Raw genomic sequence first — 24,006 nt, forward strand, 5'->3', positions numbered from 1 at the left:
ACAAGCAAGAAAGCTTCACCCTCATTATTTTATTAAGGACAAATTACTGTATGTATCATGCCCTTGAACCTTATTTGAATGATTCTCCTTGAATTCTAATTCCCCTAATGAAATGCTGCTTGTAATTTCACGGAGCACTTCACTGGTATGTTGTGCTTGTTACAACTTTCTTTAACTAACATGTATTCTCTTGATGTATAAGAATAAAACATTTTGTTCCATCATTTTGTGTCACTCCCCAAAAGAGAAAACCTCTTTGGAGTATGTTTTCTCTAACCAAGAAATATTTTGTGGCTGTGATACAAGCTGCTGCAACATCTTGTGTAATTGCTCTTGATGAGGAGGGCAGTAAAACGAAGGAGCAGTTATGTTGAACTTCAGAAATGAGCCTTCTTCCAAGGCCCTCGACAAAAAACTTTGCCAACAATTTATGTTTTTTAGTGGACATCCCCTTTCGCTGTGCATGAACTGTGCATCAGGCCAAAGAAATTCTGGTTATTTTACCCCAGTGCATTTAAGAAAGTCAGAAAAAGTAGTAATTTATTTAAGTTGTCATGGCAACGTTTTTCATGAAACCTGTTTTTTCTTGTGTGGATTCCGTCTGAGGCAGTGAGAGTTTGCAAGCTGAACATGTCACATGACACTGGGATCGGGAGATTATACTAATGATAGTAATCGTACTTAAGTGAAACATAGTTTATTGTGACTAGTGTCTTGAGACAAGGGAGTGAGACAGAGACATGGCTATGTTTGCATGGTATGACTGGTGCTTGGATGGACTGACTCCAACATGGAAAATGAACTCTCAGACGTAAACTGACTGGTTTCTGCATCCCCTGACAGTGGGATGGGGTGGTTTTGGGGAGAGGCAGGCTCAATGACCCCAGACAAATGGACATCTGTAATTAAAGCTTATGCACTGGTTATGTCTGTAGGGGGGTGGAGGGGGGAAGTAATTAAGAAACATCCAACCTCATTAACCATTTTGAAGTATTTTAACTGCTGTTTTCACTAACTCTTGATTGCTTGCCCATACTACCCCTGCCCCACCCACCCACCCACCCACTCACTCACTCACCCACTGACTCACTCACTCACTCACTCACTCACTCACTCACTCACTCACTCACCCACTGACTCACTCACTCACTCACTCACTCACTCACTCACCCACCCACCCACTCACTCACTCACTCACTCACTCACTCACTCACTCATCCAGTCACCCACTCATCCAGTCACCCACTCACTCACTCACTCACTCACTCACTCACTCACTCACTCACTCACTCACTCACTCACTCATTGGAACAGCACTCTTATGGTAATTGACCAATTTTCTTGTCCAGTTTCCATATATTGTGATCAAAGCATAGCTTGGTGTAGGCTGTGCATTTTACGTAGCGGCTAAGTCGCAATGTCTATGATGTGGTGATATAGCCTGGGTCGGTAGCCTGTCCATGTCTTGCACTACTCGTGTTATGTGCTGTCACATCAGATGAAGCCAGCAGCTTGATTGATGGTTGGACCAAGTCAGGCTTACCAGGGGAAGGAAACAGGACAAACGCCACTAATGACCTCCGCCAATTAGTCTAACGAGTTGTCTTTCCATCAGGAGCCAGGAGGGGGTGCATTTCATAGATTTGTCATGTTTTGAAGTGTTTTATTTGATTATGTGTTCTCTTAATCCTTGTTTTGAAAGATCTGCAAAGCATTTTCAGTTGATGATAAATTTGATAATCGATAGTTTGATTATTCCAAGGTCACAATGTAAGTCCCCTGACATGAGTTTGTTGCTGTACTGGAGTAATCTCGGAAGACAAATATAGTGCAGCCCCATCATTCACTGACCGCCTCCGTGGTCTAGTGGTAGAGTGTCCGCCCAGAGAGCGGAAGGTCCTGGGTTCGATCCCCGGCCTCATCATACGAAAAGACGTTAAACGATGGTACTTGTTGTTACCCTGTCTGGCGCTCGGCATTAAGGGGCTAAAACAAGGACTGGTTGGCTCGGAGTCAGTATACTATGTCTGAGTGGGGTATTCATGTTAAACTGCGGCATGGTATCTCAGTGAGCTAGCACTATGAATCGGCATCAGTCCGGACTAGAACAAGCAGCCACACAAACACACACATGTACATGCACGTCACTATATAAATGCAATAATCTTGGACGCAACGTTAAACCCCATTTCACCTCACCTCACCTCACCATCATTCACTGAAATCTGTGCCTATCTTTATCAGACTGCACCGAAAATGATGGTGTGTTCTTCTCCAGACTTGTCTCTTGGCATCCTTGTCTGTGTAGCTAATTGTTGGACTGTATGGACATTATAAGCTGTAAGTGTTCTCCAGCCCAAAGAAAATGTTACTGTACTGTAAGCTCTAATGGATACAGTCTCAGACGGCTTTATACATACTGAGAATGTGTTTGGATCTTAGTCGCCTCTTACGATAAGCAGTTTGCTGGTGGCCCATTCTAACCCAGGAAACTCCACAGGGTACATCAAAAAGCATATCTCTATCCCTTTCCTGGGCCTTTTACATGCATCTCTGGCCTGTGAAGATCCGGGGTAAAGTAGGTCTTCAGCAACCGATGCTTGTCGTAAGAGGCGAGACTTGGTTGATGCATATCATCGTATCCCAATTGCATGGATAAATGCTCATGTTGTCAATCACTGCATTGTCTGGTCCAGACTCGATTTTTTTACAGACCGCCGTCATATAGCTGGAACATCAAAGAACATCATTCTACTGCACCATGATTGTGCATGTAATGTGCACACTTTTTTGCCAACAAAATACATCTGTGGTTCAGTTTGGATGTTTTTCTCATTGCAAAGCTATTGTCGTCAGCACGTAACACAAAAGCAATACCAATAATAATGTCAACAAATCTGTACGGAATTAAGCAAGTTAATCCTGTTGTTACTCTCTCTGGTAATAAAAAGTTCATGGTATATCTGGACTTATGTTTGTAATCTAGTTGGTAAATTTTATTCAAAATTGTTTACGAAACTGAATAGCAGACTGCTTGCCCATCTCACTGTTATTTACATCAACCACAATCAGATTACCGCATTGATGCCTCGAAATGACCCTTAGTTATATATCATTAATACCATACTTTGATTTGTTAAAAGGCATATAATATCTGTGCCATGACAGATGACAATGTTAGCCAGATGGCAAAGACAGACATTGATAGCTTGAAATCGAAATGGTGAATAGGATGATATGTCCGAGTCGAATGAGTGGAGTCAGTGACTGCAGGTCACAATTTGATGATTTATCATTGTTTCTAATCATTAGTCGTAAACAAGGAAAGTCCAAGGTGTTCCAGAAAGTATGCGTGCAATGAGAAGTGAGTGAGTTGGGTTTAACGCCGCTTTTAACAGTATTCCAGTTATATTTCTGGTATGGTGCTGACAAACCTAGAAACATCATCGGGGTGAACCGGGATTCAAACCCACAATCATAGATTTCTGGCATGCCCAAGGGAAGCAACTCTGCAAAGCGAATCGCGGCGCCTTAGAAGGCTTTAGAGGCTTGCATATTTTACGATTGTTGTAAGGATGTATTTGTCTCAAGGAGTGGTGTTATTTAGTTCAGCAGCAGTATGTTGTACAGGAGCTATTTTCAGTAACCTTTTTGCCCATATACGTTTGCCTATTTGGGCAAAGTAATTTCTTCTGCAAATGTCACAGTTGAAGCATGTCAGCACTTTGTTCAATATCTTGCCTGCAGACAGTCTAAAAATGTAAAATGGCCAGTAAGTGCCATGCTCTTCACAGCGACAGCCTGTCTGGAGTTGAACTCACAACCAAGTGACTGTTGTGTACGATCCAAATGACTGCCGTGATGCTGAATACTCTTCCCAAGGCTAACTTGCTTCGTTTGTTTGACAATTTGAATTTCTTTTTCATAACAACTAACCAGTAATTAGGTTAGTGAAAATGTAAGGGTCAGGTTGGGTGATTTTCCCCTCCTCTGCTATCTTGAACCAATCTGATAATACAAACAAACGTGATAAGATTCATGTGGAAAATAATAAGTCAGTTGTAGACATTTTCCCTATTCACTAGAATGACATTCCCAAAGACATACAAAATTTAAAATATATATTTAGTCACCACATTTGGGAATAGAGGAACATTTTTCAAGATTCTTGTGATAGGAGGGTAACGATGTCACATGCTGGGAAGGAGATTTGTGAAATGCAGTGAAAGGGAGATAACTCTATATATCCCTGATACATGCCATGAGACCATGTAGACAATAGCACGGCCATGTCTTTTATTATAAAACAGTACTTATTTCCAACTTCTGATGTAATATTTGATAATTGGTCGATGACTGAAAGGAGAGTTATTTGTTTGGCTCAAGCTTAACCTGCTCATTGATTTGCTTCAAAACAGTTTTTCCAGAAGAACCTGAATGAATGAATCATATCACAACAACAATAAAAGTGGAAAAAATACTGAAAGGGACAGGATGGCCATGTGTTCTATGACACCATAACTGACAGTGCAGGCTTGAATCCTTCAGTTGAATCTCAGATTCTGCGTTATTATCATCTATAGTCAGCCAGCACCTTATCCATGCTACTAGAGTTGTAAGACCCGTGAAGATCCAGGGTAGACTAGGTCTTCAGCAAGTTAGTCCCACACTTCCTGTTAAAAGCGACTCTGCTTGTCGTAAGAGGCGACTAATGGGATCGGGTGGTCAGGCTCGCTGACTTGGTTGATGCATGTCATTGATCCCAATTGCGTGGATCGATGCTCACAATGTCAATCACTGGATTGTCTTGTCCAGACTCGATTGTTTACAGACAACCGTCATATAACTGGAATATTGCTGAGTGCGGCGTTTAACAACAAACAAACAAACATCTTGAGTGGTAAGTAGTCTTAAGACCTGACTTAGGGCTGTGAGCGCAGGTTGCACTGTTCAAGTGAAGCAGGGACCCGGGTCCATGGGATCTTCTCCTGTAGTATTTTAATCTCGGGACCCCACTCTTAACACAAGGGTTGTGACAAGGACCTCCTGAGTTTCCTGCTGAATGTCGAAAACTGTGGTTGTCTGAGGCAGTGCAGTACTCTGTGCAGTCCTGTGATCATGGAGTTGAATCCCAGATTGATCCTGATCATGTTTCTTTGTTTGTCAGCACCATACCTGTCTCATGGGTTTTACCAAAATGATAAACTTCTAATACCGGCGCCACTGCAGACATTTCTCTCACATCACACTGACGACCCGTGAAGATTCTGGGGTAGGCTAGGTCTTCAGCAACCCATGCTTGCCGTAAAAGGTGACTATGCTTGTCGTAAAAGGCGACCAACGAGATCTGGTGGTCAGGCTCGCTGACTTGGTTGATGTATGTCATCGGTCCCAATTGCATGGATCGATGCTCATGATATTAATCACTGGATTGTCTGGTCCAGACTCGATTATTTACAGACCGCCGTCATATAGCTGGAATATTGCTGTGTGCGGCATTATACAACAAACCAACCAACCAACCAACATCACACTGACACTCTGTGATATAACCAAAATGTTTTCCAAACAATGTTCACCCCCGAATTCACACACTCAACCAAACTGAATTTAAATTTCAGTTCTGGCTCAGAATAATAATTTTGATATTTGTAATAAATAAAATGAACATAATAACATGTAAGATAAGAACTGCAGAACATTTTCTTTCTTATGGTTATTGCAGTGATTTGTATTACAGGAAACCATTTTGAATTTGCATTCATTTTTCAAAAAGTTGCCTGTTGACCTCCGCCTTTAGTGGGCGTGGCTGATTGTCTGTTGTTGTTCACCTATGATGTCAGTTTAGGATGTGGACACCTGTTGGCTGATGTAGTCAAGGGTTAGACTGGGTAACGTGGGTGCCTGGGACAATAGCCTTGACAGAATCATCTGGCTGCCCATTTACTGACACTTGTAAACATGGTTAAACACATGACACATTAATAACATTCAGTGAAAATAAAACTCCCAAATCCACAATAGTCAGATGTTAGTCTTAGCGTGTCTCCAAATGATTCTTTGCAAGTCATTTGCCTCAAAATAATAAATAAGTAAAGGTAGAGGAGGGTATCGAGTCCACGTAATTAAGCCAAGTATTTGTGTGACTGTATGTGTTGCAGTACCCATTGCTGATATTCAATGCCAAGGTTTAAACGCATAATTGGTTAAACTCTGCTATCTCTGCTTCACATGATAGATGTTTGTGCCTTGGTCACTCAGAATAAGTATTTCAGCCTCGGAAAATCCCCATGTAGCTGTTTATGCCAAATATTGGACAGCTATGACTCAGGTACCTAGTTGGAAAATGGCAGGTTGCAACCAAGGTTGAGAATTTGAATCAATCCAGGATTAAAAAAGCAAATAAGTTGTCAACCCACTGACTAACTGGTGATTTTATGTCCTCTTTAGTTTGATATCATGGAAGAGTTGTGTCCCTTTAATGGTATCCCAGTTTGTGTCAATGTACGGTTCAACATGACATTTCATATTCAGATTTCTTTCAAAACAGCAGATTTATCCAAAATTATTCCTGGGCCAGACAAATCATAACGTAAAAGATCACTATCAGTGAAAAGAAAAAATGGTTTCCCTGCATCCGTAAGACATAATTATGTTTTGTTGTTGTTTGCAAGTGAAATGATAATATCTGTAAAGAATTAATGTTTGGGCTTCAATAAACACATCAACCAGTGTTTATGGATCCAATTTTTAAAGCTGTGAGCTTCTTAAACAGAAAATGAATGGTACACTTTTTCAGCCATTGTTAGCCATGCTGATCCTTGCTATGTCTGAGAAGGTTTGTGAATTGTCACCTAATGATAAGCCAGTGTCTGTGGCGGAGCTGACAGTGTCATGACGATGGGGAGATATAATGAGGTGGGAGTAGATGATGAACTGTGTGTCTGAAGCATAGACACAAGTAATTAGAAGTGATTTACTTCCTGAATTGTGAGTTCTTCACACCAGGCTATTCCTGTCTCCCAGCAACCCGCGAAAATCCGGGTAGAATAGGTCTAAGGCGACTATGCTTGTCATAAGAGGCGACTAACGGGTTCGGGTGGTCAGGCTTGCTGACTTGGTTGATGCATGTCATCGATCCCAATTGTGTGGATGTACTAATGATGTCAATCACTGGATTGTCTGGTCCAGACTCCATTATTTACAGACCACAGTCATATAGCTGGAATATTGCTGAGAGCGGTGTTAAACAACAAACCAACCTATGCTGGGGATAAAAGCTGCATCAGTATTTGTTTCCAGCTGCTATGCTGTACATATTCTGATGTAGGAACTTGTTATGTTATGACAATGTTTTGTCTCAGATGCTACAATTCTGAGGGTGGTAGCCTAATGGATGTTGCATTGGGCTTTGATTGCCACTTGATGTCCTTTATGACAATATTGGGTGCACGGGTGTCCCAGTCGTCTAAGGCGCTGCGATTCGCTGTGCAGAGTTGCGTCCCTTTTTGCACGCCAGAAACCTATGATTGTGGGTTTGAATCCCAGTTCACCCCGATTACGTTTCTAGGTTTGGCAGCACCATACCTGTGCTCGTGGGTTTCACCGAAGTGGTAAACATCTGAGACCTGCATCACTTGGGGCTTTCATCCCTCCCACATTAAGCTGACACGCGATATAACTGGAATACTGTTAAAAGCGGCGTTAAACCAAACTCACTGACTCACTGTGACAATATTGATAAAAGAGGTGTGGAACTTCAATTACTCAATCACAGCCTTTTGTGACTTTGAGTTATGATACGATATGTTTTGTAATACCTAATTTACAATGTTTATGCAAAAAAAATTCTTGTTCCATGCAGTCTAGCCAACAAGAGGTTGTTGTCATCAGCCAGTTTGTGGTTAAATAAACCTAACCGGGAACTAATACTAACAGGCTCTACGAAAGCAGATGTAGTATTTTGTTCCATAACAGAATAATGTTTGCCTCTGTAGTTATCAGACAGGCTTATTGCCAAATGTGGATACAAAAAAATGTTACAGAAGTAACTCATGAATCAATACATGGACTGGCATAACGTGTAGCGTGCTGTCAGGAGAAAACTGCAATGCGTTGATACATCGTCGAATTGGGACATCCCGAGTTACTATATTAACATGTATATGTGTATAGAGAAGCAGTTTGTTAATATTGCCGACTTAGGGCTGCAGATTATAACTATTAAAGTACAGTTGAATCGCGTTGTCTTGAACACTTTGGGACCAGAGAAGTATACTGAACTACAAAAGAAACATCACTTCATGAAAATGATTAATGAAAGTTTCCATTTGAAATGTGCTTATTTTGGAGGTGTCTCGTTTTTGACATTACTCTGTATCCAAATTTAATGTTAACGTCCAAAAAGTGACACGATTTATGGATACTATGGGTCACCAAAAAGGCAGCCTAACAAACGTCCATGGTAGAAAAAACATGTATGCTTTCCATGGAAATCAAAATTCTCTTGCGTTTCCTAAATGCTATTTCTGATAAACGGCACCCAAATATGTGGATTCTTGTATCAATACTAGCACCATGCCAAGACTTACAAAGAATCAGAGAGGCTTTAGGCTAATGTCCACGTGAGAACCATCTACAGCTTACAGCTACGATACAAGGTCACCAATAGCATGCAGTCTTCTTGAAGCCTGGTTTCTCTTTGTAAGTCTTAGCATGGCGCTAGTATCGATACAAGAATGTTGGATCCACCTACTGAGTTGCCGTTTATCAGAAAAGGCGAGTGAAGAAAACTTAAGTGAATTTTCAATCTCATGGAAAGCATTCAGAATGTGTACCATGGTCGTTTATGCTGTGTTTGACGACCCGTTATATCCATATTTGTGTCACCGTTTGGCCGTTAATGTTAAATTTGGATACAGACTTATGTCAAAAACCTAGATACCTCCAAAAAATGCATTGATATTTCAATGGGGAACTTCATTAATTATTTCCATGAAGTGGCGTTACTTTTGTGGTTCAGTATAATTCACCTTTTCCTGGGTTTGACACACCACTCACTACTATCAATTAATGGTTTGTTTGATGTTTCACACAATATTGTGTTGAGGCCTTTATACTTGATACAAATGTAACTTTGCTAAGTAAGTTGTGTTGAGTTCTACTTATCAGGGTAAAAAGTTTTGAACTTATTTTTGACTCTGGGGGCTTTTTGTTGATTTTAATCTAAACAGCTATTTGACATATCCTGTTCTACACATCCAGATTATAGGTGATTCAACACATCCTAGTTTGACACAGCTGGGTTTGAATATATTGGTAAAGTCAATGAGCCAGCTCTCATTGTTTGATTCTACCCTGTGTTGATAATGGGGAGATGTGATGCTTGGGCTATGTCATGAGGCTCCTTCACAAGCAACAGCAGGTGGAGACTTTTTGTGAAGGTGTGATATTTGTGGAGGTAACTGTATTTGTAGACCAAAACTTAGTGTGTTGCTTGTGTCTCAGGATGCCAATGAGGTGTTAGGAATACTGACAAGAAAGTTGGTTATTTTTGAACTTTTTAGGTCATGTATCAACAAAAGAAGTCACTTTGTAACAGAATAGCACTGGGTCACAGGTGCCCCAGTTGTCAAAGGCACCAAAAGTTGCTATGTGGAGTTGCGTCCCTGGACATGCCAGAAACCTATGATTATGGGTTCGAATCCCGGTTTGCCCCGATTACGTTTCTAGGTTTGTCAGCACCATACCCGTGCTCGTGGGTTTCACCGAAGTGGTAAACGTCTGAGACCTGCACTACATCGGGCTTTCCTCCCACATATGACTGGGATACTGTTAAAAGCGGTGAAACCCCCCCCAACTCAGTTGGTGTTATAAAGACATCATGGAACGAGAACAAAATGTCTGTACAATAACACTTGTATATGCCAATATTTTTTATATGATTTAATTCGAGTTTTCTTTATTTTTTAAGTCAAACTAGAATCTGCTGTGTTTGATTAAAATTATTCTTATTTTGAACACATTTTATGTTTTGTGTAAAATTGAAATGATTCCTTGGGTTAATGTCTGCTGTCTATGGAGCCATAACCCAGCATGAATTGAAGCAATATCTGGAGATAAGTCTGTTTGGGGACACTCAGACTCAGATAAGTTTGTAATATCGCATGTGGACTTAGATTTCTGTGAAATGAGGATCTGATCCATGGGTATCGGTGTACATGCTTTGATGGTGCCGATAACTGTTCTTGATGTTCATGTTCATTGCTCACGTGAAGGTTTTATTTCATATTTATGTGGTTTCTGGATTGGATCTCTTGGTTTGTGCATATAAAAGAGATACATTTGTCTTGGAATTATTTCAAGTTTCCGGTAGATAGAAAAAAAAGTGGTGTGGTTGCTATAGATGTGGTAAGCTTCTGTGATGGCATAATGCTGAATCATCTCGGAAGGCTAAGTGTGTGGAAGTGGTGCTAAGGATGGGTTTCTCTGAGAAGGCAGTCTAAAGAAATCCTTCCCCTACGTCTTGGTTACATGTGTAGTGAAATCAGGCTTGCTGATGGAGACCAGGGCAGATAAACTAAAGTTTCGTGTTTAAAATGAAAACATGTTGACATTTGGTTCGCTAAATTGAAAGGAGCCCGGGGGTACGGGTGGCCCAGTCGTCTAAGGCGCCGCAATAAGCTTGCAGAGTTGCTTCCCTTGGGCTCGCCAGAAACCTATGATTGTGGGTTTGAATATCGGTTCGCCCCGCTTATGTTTCTAGGTTTGTCAGCACCGTGCTCGTGGGTTTCACCGAAGTGGTAAACCTGCATCACTTCGGGCTTTCCTCATCTTGAATATCATCAAGTATCTTGATACTTCATGGAAATACTAGGCTTCAGTTTACTCATATTAAATAAGGAGGTACAATTTTATCACTGTAACAATTGGAGTCTGTCAGACAGCCTGTTGTTATTTTTCAAAGTATATTGCTTGAGCATTAATTCTTTCTTATTTTTAGCCTTTGAAATGTATATTTTAGGGTTAACAACCTTGTCGGTTAATTTTTGTGTTGTTTTTTGTGATGAAAAGGTACTTCTTTGTTGAAGATGAAGGTGATTGAAATGGAATAAACTGTTCAATGAACCGAATTCAACCATGATTTACAAGACTATAATTTCTGATTACTTAAGTCAAAGCATGACAATTATTATACCATACTACACCTAGCCTCTTCTGCCATCCACTCTCCTTGAAGTGGGAGGTTTATTGCCTACTTTCATACTTCTAGAATCCCGCAAGCTGTTGTCCAGTCTTTGATACTGTAAGTAGTGGTTGGGAGAAGTGGCCTCCTCCACACTTCAAAGTGCTTGGAGCTCACCATCTATGATATGCCCCATTCTCTCCCCATCAGCTTTGTCTTTGAGAGGAGCTCCACAAGTCTTATAGGTTTTGTAGAACTCGCCTCTGATCAGGGTTTCATGTGGTAATAGGTCGGTTCTTGCACTACCGATGTCCAGTCTAATATGAGATAGTCTGTTTCCCAAACTTCAAAGAAGCTTTGTATAGATCAAGTGAACATGACTGTTTCATAAGCATAGTAACCGGTTACTAACTGTGAATGCCTCTGATTCCTGTGTGACCTGGCCTCACTTCTCACATGGAACATTACACACAAGTTGTACAGCAGTAATCATGTTACTGTATTCCTTGGTCATCTGAGTGCTGCCAGTGTAGCAAGTCTAACTTAGTGTACTGGATTTAGAAACATCTTTGTTCTAGGGTCGCTCGGTTGAATGAGGTCTTCATATCTAAAGGGGGGCACAGGTGGCCCAGTCGTCTAAGGCGCTGTGATTCGCTGTGCAGAGTTGTGTCCCTTGGGCACGCCAGAAAACTATGATTGTGGGTTCGAATCCCAGTTTGTCCCAATTTTGTTTCTAGGTTTGACAGCACCATACCCGTGCTCGTGGGTTTCACCGAAGTGGTAAAAGTCTTGAGACCTGCATCACTTCAGGCTTTCCTCCCACATTAAGCTGACACGCCGTGATATGACTGGAACACTCACTCACTCACTCACTCACTCACTCACTCACTCACTCACTCACTCACTCACTCACTCACTCACTCACTCACTCACTCACATCTTAAGTGTTTAATATATTTAGATGTATGCATACAGGGAAACCTATTAGCCTGTGTGCCCTCCTTCCCAGTGGTTCTCATGGGAACAATATGTTCTACTCAAAGAAGTTGAAGAACATTCAATTTGTTCTGTTATGGTCATGACAGATTAACTGTAGTCATGTGAAGAAATCTGGTGTTCTTTAACTTCTTTGGACTAGTACCGTATTCGATATAATAAGCGCCCAGGCCGCTGGCAAGATTAGGGGGTGGTCGGGTAGCCTAGTGGTTAAAGCCTCCTCTTGTCACGGCGAAGACCCGGGTTCGATTCCTGACATGGGTACAATGTGTGAAGCCCATTTAGGGTGTTCCCCGCCGTGATATTGCTGGAATATTGCTAAAAGCGGCGTTAAACCATACTCACTCACTCAAGATTAGAAATAGGAGGCTCTTATTAGAATATTATTTTGGTGATGTATAAAAGGAATTGAAAAATCGTAAATTTCCTGGTTCATGCTGACAGCCTGAAATGTTTACAGACGACAGATAGATTTTTCCAGAATTTAATTGCCCACAATTAAGGATGCATATAACAAACGTATTATACACCAATAGATAAGTCTTGTGTACATTGATCAATCGGAAGGGGTGCTAATTGGGATTGTTCACTAGCCAATATATAAGCAAATATCCTTTTTGGCGCTTATTAGAGCGGGGCGCTTATTACGTCGAATATGGTATATATAATTGAAGGGACCAATATATGTATTTAAAGGGACAATGGTATGTTCACCTTGTGGGGATTCAGGTGTTTGAATAGTTGAACAGCTAACAATTCTAGACTAAATTAAACAGGAGGTCAGGTTTGGTGACTTGGTTGATCGTGTGTGATTGTGTGGCATGCTCCGTCCTGGAGCTGGAATATTGCTGAGTGAGTGAACGAAAAACAACCCTCTGTACCAGATGTTCATCTGGAAATAGAAACATTGGGAAATGTAAACTAGAATGTTCATCATGTATATTTATACTTCAAATGATCAGATTGGTGAAATGGCATGTATCCTTCCTGTGTAAGATAAATTATTGCTTATTAGAGCTAAATGTGTGAATATATTTACATGAGATCCTTTAAATATCCTTTTTAAGAAAAAAAAAGACAGCAGATTTTGTGGAACGTTTTCAATCAATTTCTATATCTTTAAGCTACAAGGACTCCACCTTTTTCTCTGACATGCAAATGGAAACTACTTATTCTTCATGACATAAATCTTCAATGGCAAACAAGACCAGTGATACCATTCTGGTTAAAAGCTTCTGATTTACTGGCAGTATATTCAGCTTTCTTGTAGAGACTTCCAACTACTCCACTATATTAGCTCAAAACTGAAAGCCTATAACTAAAGAGATTTTGCAATTTCACCGAGAAAACATGATTCCTAATGTAGAAATTCTCAAGCAATTTAAGGAAGAACCGCTCTGTTCACATGCTGATTTTTTTCTGTTTTAGCTCTTAGTCACAAGGAGCCTCTAGGATTTGTTTTGTCATTTCATGTACATAGCACTAAGTTTCTTTGGACCTGTGACTACAAGAATGTTATTTATGTGTGTTTTCATTGAGTAGAACTGAACATTCTTGTATTACAAATAGTTATCCTTTGTGTATTTTCAGTATGAAATGTAGATTCAGATTTTGAACATTAAGTCTGAATTTGTATGTCAGTATGAACCATATGTTCAGCCTCTTTAGGATACTTGCCCATTGTTTGTCAGACTCACCTATGTTTGGTTGAAGTGTCTTGAAAAACCGTCTTTAATTCAGTTTCCTTGGGGCATGGATGGGTCAGTGGTCTATCTGATGCATTGTAATTTGTTGTGCAGTTTCACCCCTGTTCCAGGATCAGTTGGTCATGCTGTCCAAATCAAGTTTCCTATTTTGAGTCTTTGGTTGGATTGGGGGCTTCACTGAAGTGGTAGAGGTCTACAACCTGAGCTTACACAATCTGGGGATCATCAGCATGTTTGTGGATATTATTTTGGAGTGAAGACTGAGCACACAATTTCATAAAAATTGTCCCCCGTAATCGCTGTGCAGAGTTGCGTCCCTTTGGCACGCCAGAAACCTATGATCATGGGTTCAAATCCCGGTTCGGCCCAATTATGTTTCTAGGTTTGTCAGCACCATACCAGTGTTCGTGGGTTTCACCGAAGTGGGAAACGTCTGAGACCTGCATCACTTCAAACTTTCCTCCCACATTAAGCTGACACGCCGCGATATGACTGGAATACTGTTAAAAGCGACATTAAACCAACTCACTCTTACACAGGGGATATGAGTAACCAAGCTTACATGTTTTACCAAAACGCACTAGCTTCAGGCTACTGGTAAATTAAGGGCACATATATTTGTTGTTAGTTATAATTTATATGTTTGTTGGTCTTATTGGCCATTCTTTTGAGACGAATTAAGATTACAAACATAAGCACAGTGAAACCTCTTTAATCAGGAATGCTCTGCCCCATCAGCGTGTTTCCAGACTTACTGAAGTACATGATTTAATGTTGCTTTAATTGTCTGGAGGAAATAGTGTCTGGGATAATGACATTTTGCCGAGACGCTGACTTTGCAGCTCTGTGTAAATCTTTCAGCAGCCGTATCCTGGGGACTTATAATTGATCTATGCATTGTTTCAAGTGCACCATCATCGTGTAGGCTCAGATAGTCATGCTCTTTTGACATCTGCTGATACCAATGGTACAACTAGAATACAATCTTGGCATGCAGTCTCATGTAGCACACTAGGCATGGTAATTCCTCATCCCTGTTTGTGTGTTGCATTACCTGTACAGGTGCTCCACTCTGGCGCCTTGTAGAGATTCTGCTTTGCCTGATTGTCACATGTATCTAGGGGAGGGGTTGTCTGGTATGTACTATGTTTGACAGTCTGAGAATGCTCAACATCACATTTGATAGCAGGGTGCAACGTCTGTTCCCAATCAGTATTCTCTGGGGTATTCTCTGGATAGGGCAGCACTCCATTATTAATTTCTGGTTGGGGCAGTACATAAGTATCAACCTCTGCTTGGCTCAGTACTTAAGTATCAACCACTGCTTGGCTCAGTACTCCAGTATCAACCTCTACTTGAGTTAGCAATCCAGTTTTGTTTGTTTTGTTGTTTAACGCCGCACTCAGCAATATTCCAGCTATATGACGGCAGTCTGTGAAAAATGGAGTCTGGATCAGACAATCCAGTGGTTGACATCATGAGCATCGATCTACGCAATTGGGATACGATGATGTGAATCAACCAAGTCAGCGAGCCTGACCCCCAGGTCCCGTTAGACGCCTCGTATCGCAAGCATCCTCCATCCATCCAGTGTCAACCTCTCCTTCTATTTATCATGATGGATTTAAAGTTAAGTTGAACGTTTGAACAAGCTTATTTTCCTTCAAACAAAGAATACTGATTTCCTTACTTTAACTTTTGCAAATTTATGGGTAGTTAGATTGATCTGAAGAACATGAATTTATCTGTTATATGTATGTTGTATGTTGTGTGTTGTTTTGAACCTGTAGCCACAAACTCATATGATATTGGAAGGGATGAGAGCCAAATAATGTAAAGTTGTAAAAATGATCAAATCAAGCCTATCAATGTATTTCATTTTGAATATTTAGCTTCTGAAAACATATGACCATTTTGAGTTATGAGTTTTTGTACATAGCTGTTTTTTCATTGCCTTCACATGTTGAGATTTTAAAGAGCCATGTTCTGATAATCTGTGGATATCCACAGTATTCCTTACTGGAAGCAGGTTGATGTTGAAAACTCAGACGATATATATCATATTAATTACGTCTGTCCTGGTATCGGCTGTCAGCTTCTTTCTCTGGCTTCTTTTGAAAGGTGTATACTGAGACTGGGCTTGATGACTTTATCTGTGAAATGCTCTGCTTGGGACAGTTGTTAATCCTATCTCGGCATGGTGTCAGGGAATGTATCTCCTCATTCACGAGAGTTTCACCCACCGACTGGGCCCAACAGTTTGATAGTGGAGCTATCCTGTTTTCATTTATCACCGACTCCCCACAGGTCGGCAGCTGGTATTATCTGCTGTAAGTGCTGCTGGAGACTGCTTCACTTACAGTGGGGAGTGAGTGAGTTGGGTTTAACGCCGCTTTTAACAGTATTCCAGTTATAGCACGGCGTGCCAGCTTAATGTGGGAGGAAAGCCCGAAGTGATGCAGGTTTCAGACGTTTACCACTTCAGTGAAACCCACAAGCACGGGTATGGTGCTGACAAACCTAGAAACATAATCGGGGCGGACCGGGATTTGAACCCACAATCATAGGTTTCTGGCGTGACCAAGGGACGCAACTCTGCACAGTGAATTGCGTTGCCTTAGACGACTGGGCTACCCGTGCCCCCGCTTCACTTACAGACTAGCACCATTGTTATGTATGTGCCGAATAAACTCCTAGCATGTTTGATAAAGGTAAACAGGAAAGGGTATGTGTGTATGTGTAGGCCTGTCAATCTGGGTGTGCATGGACAGTGGATTCATTAACTTTGAAAAGTGTTTTTCTTCTTCATGATAGCAATATTTGTATGGCATGTACCACTCACTCTCACTCACTCACTCACTCACTCACTCACTCACTCACTCACTCACTCACTCACTCACTCACTCACTCACTCACTCACTCACTCACTCACTCACTCACTCTAGCTCTTCACTTTATGTGAATTTGAAAATGATTGTCACATGATATGGGTTTCTTTAAGCTGTACATTACATTACATTACAAGCTGTAAATTTCCCAATAAATGTATTGTGAAGGAATTTATATAGCCCACTTGGTACTGCCTGGCGCTTGGCTTTATGGGGATGAGATTGTTCTGCTTGGAGTCAGTATACTGTGTCTGAGTAGGGTGTTAAACTGCGGTATGGTATCTCAGTGGGCTAGCACTCAAACGGGCATTAGTCCTGACTAGTACAAGCAGCCACACACACATATGCATCCACATGCTATATTTTGCAATAATCTTGAATGTGACGTAAAATCCCATTTCACATCACCTCACCACCTCTTCAGTATTTGCCATGTGTCAAACCAAAGTTTCCACAAGATGCTGCCATCAGCTTTCCACCCCTGTACGGAGTGATAACCCGAGTTTAAACTCTTTACTGTGAGTGTAAGTCAAGGATGAACTTGAATATTTGGCACAAATAGTCTTCTGTATAGTGCATCCAGAATGTTGTTTGGTTAAGATTTAAAAAACCCAACTGTTTGGAGATGTTATCAAGTTTGTTATCTGTGGTAGATTCTGTGCCTCGTGGGTCCAGCAGAGCAGATGCATCAGAAGCCTTCTTGTACAAATGTTTATGTGTAAACTTCAGACCAGATGCACCACCTTGCCCTGGGAATAGGTTCAGTGAACTTACGACAACCGTGTTCCATCGTCTCACACCTCCATCACATATAATGCGTGTTTGTTTTACAATATTGATATCATTATCACAGAGTATGCATTTATCAATGCTACACAAATATGACTTGTGAGAAAACGAGAACTTCACAATGGCAAACAGTCATGGCTTTGTGCTTTGTTGTATGGCTAGTGGAGTTGATAATATTACTCAACATAAAGATGTTTTCTACTTGGACGTAGATATGGAGATGCCTTGTATTTTTCTGTTTACACAGCAATCAGCATGTTACGCTTGTGATCTACTGAGTGTTTGTTGTCTAGATCCTGCACTTGTGTTCTGGGGTGATTTATGTACTTGTCAGATAGCTTGTTATTCTTTAAGAATTTTGTGATTTATGATTGCAGTGTGTCTGCATATGAGACATCCAGACCTTGTACGATATTCTTGAAATATTCATATTGGTCTTAGTGATGATATTCACAGGTCTGAGCGATGATGGTATTGGCCTGATGATATCGGTTTTGAGTGATTATAACCGTCTGCAGTGATGATATTGCTCAGACCAGTATCATCACTCAAACTGATCTCATCACTCTGATATTGATCTGAGTGATGATATTGGATTGAATGATGATGATATACCTCTGTGTGATGATATCAATTTGAGAACTGGTATTGGTCTCAACAATGATATCATTTGGTGTCTGCAAGTCTGTTTTCATCACTTCCAGATCTCTGTACCTTGATGTAGTACCACCCATATAGTGTTCAGAAAGCTAACCAAACAAAAAAAACATTCCTTTCATTTTTTCCCTTGTAGTTTGCATTACTAGACTTAATATCTGCAGTGAAGGTTAGGTCTAATCGTCCGATAAAGCTGAGCTGGCATCTGAGTTGAATAAATTTCCTTGCATTACACACGTCTTAGGTTTTAGCTTATCTTTTCCACTTGATTTAATAATGCAGCTGTAAATTTCTGATAATCATTCTATGGTTTTAGTAGAATTGCCGTTTTTCCATTGTAAAAGAAAGCCTTGACTTCGTAATCAGATGAAAAAAGTACTACCTGAAGAATCGATTCCTTGAGATGGCGGACAATTGCGCCACAACTTGGCTGGTTTAGTTTAATGGAAGATTATGCAAACACAGCCTATTCTCACAGCAGTAATGATTGTCAAGAAATACGGATACCATTTCTTTTAACAAAGCATTCATTAGTGTAACATTCATTTTCCAGAGCTGGTTAAGTCTGATATAAAAAAAGCTGTGTTTAAAGACTGCATATGAGTTCTGTGGTGGAGAACATTCTTCGTGTTGATAGAATTCCATGGAATTAGCATTTGTTTGATTGATGGTACTTCTCAAGATCTTGCTGAGAATTTTGAATTCTCAAACGTTGATAACCTTAACAGAGCCTTTGATATTTTCGAAATGTCAAAGCTAGAGCTCATGTCTGCTGCTAGGGTTAGAGATGACGGTAATGGTTTATGGGGAGAGAGTATAGTAGATACAGTAAGTATGTGTGTGCAAACACTTGTGTAGCATTGTGCCATTACTCTGTGACATTACCCACAGGTGATGAGATGTTACCAGTTCGGAGTGACAGATCACCACCAGGATATGTCCCTGTGTTAATATTATAGACTGACCTTTCATAGGATGCACATTTTCCTTACTTATTTAATCAATGAAGTGGCTGGAGTCATTGTGATTGGGTTGAAACAGTACACTAAACACGGCCTGGAACCAACAGTTACACTGATGTTACAGTGTTCTCCTGGAATCAATCAATCAATCAATCAATCAATCAATCAATCAAATTCAGTCAATCAAATTCAGTCAATCGTGATACTGAGGTATCATGGCCATAAACTATAACAATTACTACATTGAGTAAATGGTGTGCATTTGACTGTCATACATGGAGGTAGAGACAATATCAAAATTGTTTGTTGTCATTATTAAGTAATATATAGGAAGAATGTATATCCATAGAGAAATAATTTTGTGACGTGAACATATACAAAAACAATACACATACAAATACATTTTTTTCATTCATAATATATTACCAAATCTGCAAATAATTCAACTAATGTTTTTTTTCAAAAATTCGAAGATGTCCAACTGTCACATGACACATTTTCAGATCTATTTGTATTGGTTTGTTTGTTTATTGTTTGACACTGCACTTAGCAATATTCCAACAATATGACGGCGGTCTGTAAATAATCACGTTGGGACCAGATAATCCAGTGATTGACATCATGAGCTTTGGTCTACACAATTGGGATGACATGCATCAACCAAGTCAGCTTTGTGGCATTATCTGATCCTGTTAGTCGCCTCTTAGAACAAGCATGGGTTTCTGAAGACCTATCATAACCTGGATCTTCACGCTTCTGTTCAAATCTAACAAATATTGGTGTGTAATGATATTTGTAACAACACAATGATGGGTTGTTGTTTTATGTAGTCTGGGGTGGAGGGTAGCGGAGTGGTTAAAGCCTTCACTCGTCATACGGAAGAGAGATGGGAGATCCCCGCATGGATATATAGCGTGAAGCTCATTTCTTGTGTGCCTGCGGTGTTATTACTGGATCATTGCTAAAATTGGTGTAAAATCTAATCCACTCACTTAGTTTGTCTCCAGTAGGGTTAATATGCTTTGGTCAGCATGTCAGTCTCTACAGAAGTGGAAACATTTTGTATTCGTGTCTCTGATTTGACTGAAAATATCCAATTGTATTAAATCTGAAATAATTCTTTTCATATTTAATGATACAAATGCAGCCATTCTTGTGACTTTTTAGCTTCCATTTTTACATACATATTCTCTTTTTTGTTCCAGGTAAGGCATTTTGTGATAAAGCAGTATGCTCGATTCTGTTCAGGTATGTATGGTTAAACTTTCAGTTTTTCGTTCTCATACAAACAAAGCTATTATTTTATCACAAGAAGTGATTCTACAGCTGCTGTCACTATCATTCAAGTTCAAGTCTGGAGCACAGTAAAAAGTTGATGGATGATGTCCCCACAGCACTTTTTTGCTCTGTTGGAGGATTTGGATACTGACCTTGGTCTTGGAAGGTCGTGGGTGAGGTGGCAGACTTACTGAGCCACGGCAGGGGACCCTGAACGCTTTTAAGAGGAGGATGTTTTAGGGACAATGAATAGTTTTTTTAGTCACAGTGGATAGTCTCAGTTGCTGTTCTTAGGCATGTCTGTAAGGAAGGTCACCGTCGCAGGAAAGTCCCCAGTACCATATCTTTGTCATAGGAACAGACTACAATGAGCATCTGGTGGATACAGTGCGTGACGTGCATGTGTCGTCTTACCCTGATTGCATGGAGGGTAGCCTATGCTATCAACCATTGGCTTTCCTGGCCCTGAAATGCAAATTATAATTTTCAACACTGTTTTGCCTTTTACGACAACGGAATCTGTTTTGGTGGATAATCAAGACTGGTTATTCTCTGGCATTGAAGTTTTATGTTTACATGTTGCTGAAATATGGTTAGAAGTTTGCCACATCACTACAATCACTTTATGTTGTTGCTCATTATGTCAATCACTGAATTGTTTGGTCAAGACTTGATTATTTACAGACTGCCACCATATGGCTGGTATATTGCTGAGTGGGGTATTAAACAACAAACTAACAAAGTCACTTACTTTAAAATCCCTACAATTACATTGGTTAAACTCGGTCAGAAAGTACCTATGAGTGAAATGCATGACATACATGCTGAAAGTCACTGTTCTGATCATACCCTGTCATGCCTAAGAGAATAGCCAAGATTCTGTAGTGTGATCGAGCTATATTGATTATACGTTAGAAAACTAGATGCCTTATCCTAGAGGAAAGGAGAGGAGGAGTTGACAGTTGGTTCACTGCAGGAGTGTGGAGCATCCTTTCCCCGTTTCAATCATGTGAGTGACATCCATCATCCCCGGATTGTCTGACCTGCCTTGACCTCCTCGGTGACAGCTGGAGAAAGCCAGCATGGTGCCAACTGGTGCTAGGAGTGCTGGCAATTGAGGGGGACTTTTCCAGACTGGAGATAGACGACACCTGTTCTGGAATTCTGACTGTATGATGATGTAACTCCAAAGCCTAGATCTTTAACCAATTTCATTGTAGTTTCCTTATACCTTGTTCTGCTGCTTTCCTCCAACCCTTGTCGAGACGAGGAAGTTAGGTCCCATGGCCCAGATGTATTGTTACAACTCTAGTGTTTGTAGTTCTAACCATGTCATGGCATGAACTATAACAAACAAACAGCAGAGAAGACTATGTCATTCATTCAAGAAAAAGCTATTTGCTTGCCTGAACATGTCTGGCATTCCTTATTTAAGTATCCCTTGCATTGAGATATGTTTCCAAGCTGAGAAGTGTGTAGCCTATCCCAGTGTTCATTTCCGGAGCGGATCTTGAAAAAAGTAGAACATTTCTTCACCAAAGTTGGCACATAGATGGGTCTAGTGGTGAACTGGTGCCTTTTGATCGTTTGGGACTTTTGGAAAATATATTTTTCGAATTTCCTTCGCAACAAATTTGACTTAGGCTGAAATGGTGGTTGTGCTTGTTACTGTAGCAGATCTTGAAAACTGCACAATATTTCTTCAGCAAACTGGTGGAGTTTGACAGTTTTGGACTTTTGAGAAATTTATCTTTTGAGTTTCTATGGCAACAAAATATATATGTAACTAGTTGACACATCAACAGCAAGTGTTTACCATTGCTAGGGATATCAATTACTTTGTCCTCTTGTAATCATATATAAGTAACCATCTTCTGCAATGAAGTTGTAACTGGGCAATGTTCTAACTAATATTGACACCACACTTTTTTTAGTTTCTGTAAACTGCTTTGAATATCGCCAGTAAACTTTTGCAAGTGTTGTTTGCAGTCTGGGCAGTCTGTTATTGTCAGATTAAATTGGATCATGTATGTAAAACTGTAATAGGTAATGTGTTTGGTCAGAGCAAACTTAATTAGTTTATACTGTTTTTTTTACATAAATACATGCCACACTGTTGAATCAGAAGTCTAGTTCTGATTTCCTCACATTATGGTAAGACCTCAGTTCTCTGCACCTTTCAGTGGCACTAAATTGGAAACTAATGTAAGTGTGAGAAGGTCATTTGGTTCAAGGAATATAAATTGTTGCTCACCCATAGGCCCGAGGCTAGTAGAAATTACCTTGGGCTAATATTATTATAATTCTACGAGCCTATGGGCAGTCAGTTTTTTTACACTTACACTAAATCTATCATTCTCTTAATCTTTCCCCCCCCCCCCCCCCCCCCCGTCAAATCACTGCTTTAGACAATTGGCACAACATGTCCAGTCTTTCTTGTAAGGAATAATGTCTGCAATTACCTATTATACACAATCTATGTCAATTTAATGTTTTTATCGTACATTATAGATTGAAATTTTGACAGTTTTCGTATTTCATGAGGACTAGTAACCTTTGCAGTGCTAGCAGAAAAGAAATCCCACTAGCTCTGCTTGTATGTTTGTTTTTTTGAGTTAATTTCCATCCTTGGGTTCCTTAAAAGTAGTTGAAAATACAAAATATGGATGTGCTGGCCAAATAAATGGATGACTTATTCTTATAAATATCCTCTGTGGGAGCAGATCAACGGATGATGTCCTCTTAACTTGTTTTCAATTGTATCTGAGGAACAACAGAATTAGCCCATTGGCATCATGAATTAGCCTTGCCTATATGGTCATGTACACAAATGTTATCCAACTTCTTCATCCCCAAAACATTTATGTACAGGTATCCATCATTCTAGATCAAGTCTATCATGGCCAACACAGATCTGAATCTTGAAACATGAGATTTGCAACTTTTGAGAAGCTGACCAAAGTTTGCCCTCATGGGATGCATCTTGCTGCTTCCATAACCAGGCACAATATCCATGTCCAGAGTCAATGACAGCTCAGTGACAAACGTGTATATGCACTTGCATCTTGCTGCTTCCATAACCAGGCACAATATCCATGTCCAGAGTCAATGACAGCTCAGTGACAAACATGTGTTTGTATATGCACTTGCATCTTGCTGCTTCCATAACCAGGCACAATATCCATGTCCAGAGTCAATGACAGCTCGGTGACAAACATGTTTTTGTATATGCACTTGCAGCTTGTGTCTAACTGCCACTTTGTGGAGTGTGTTTAAATTACCATAATCATCTGGCATTGACGCTGTGAAGATACCCATATTTGCACTTTAGGCTAATGCACAGTATCCCCCAATTTACACTATTCATAGATCCTGCTTTTGGAGCATGTCATTTTGAGAACAGGAATAGGAAGGGAACATACCTTGAGGATGTAAAAGATTTTAAAAAAATATATAAATAACTTCATGTTGAGTTCCCAAGAGCATGTGATATATTATTACTATTGATGTAGAGCTGAAAAAGCCCATAGGAAGATAGTTAAAGG

At 40.2% G+C, this 24,006-nt stretch overlaps 1 protein-coding gene across 1 annotated transcript in view; it reads left to right on the forward strand.

The window, feature by feature from the left end:
* Nucleotides 1-24,006, forward strand: part of LOC124141338 (26S proteasome non-ATPase regulatory subunit 1-like) — a 257,574-nt gene that overhangs the window by 155,827 nt on the left and 77,741 nt on the right. The window lies entirely within an intron of this gene.

Source organism: Haliotis rufescens, unplaced genomic scaffold (assembly GCF_023055435.1).
Source record: "Haliotis rufescens isolate VD_foot unplaced genomic scaffold, xgHalRufe1.0.p SCAF_25, whole genome shotgun sequence".
Lineage (NCBI taxonomy): Eukaryota > Metazoa > Mollusca > Gastropoda > Lepetellida > Haliotidae > Haliotis > Haliotis rufescens.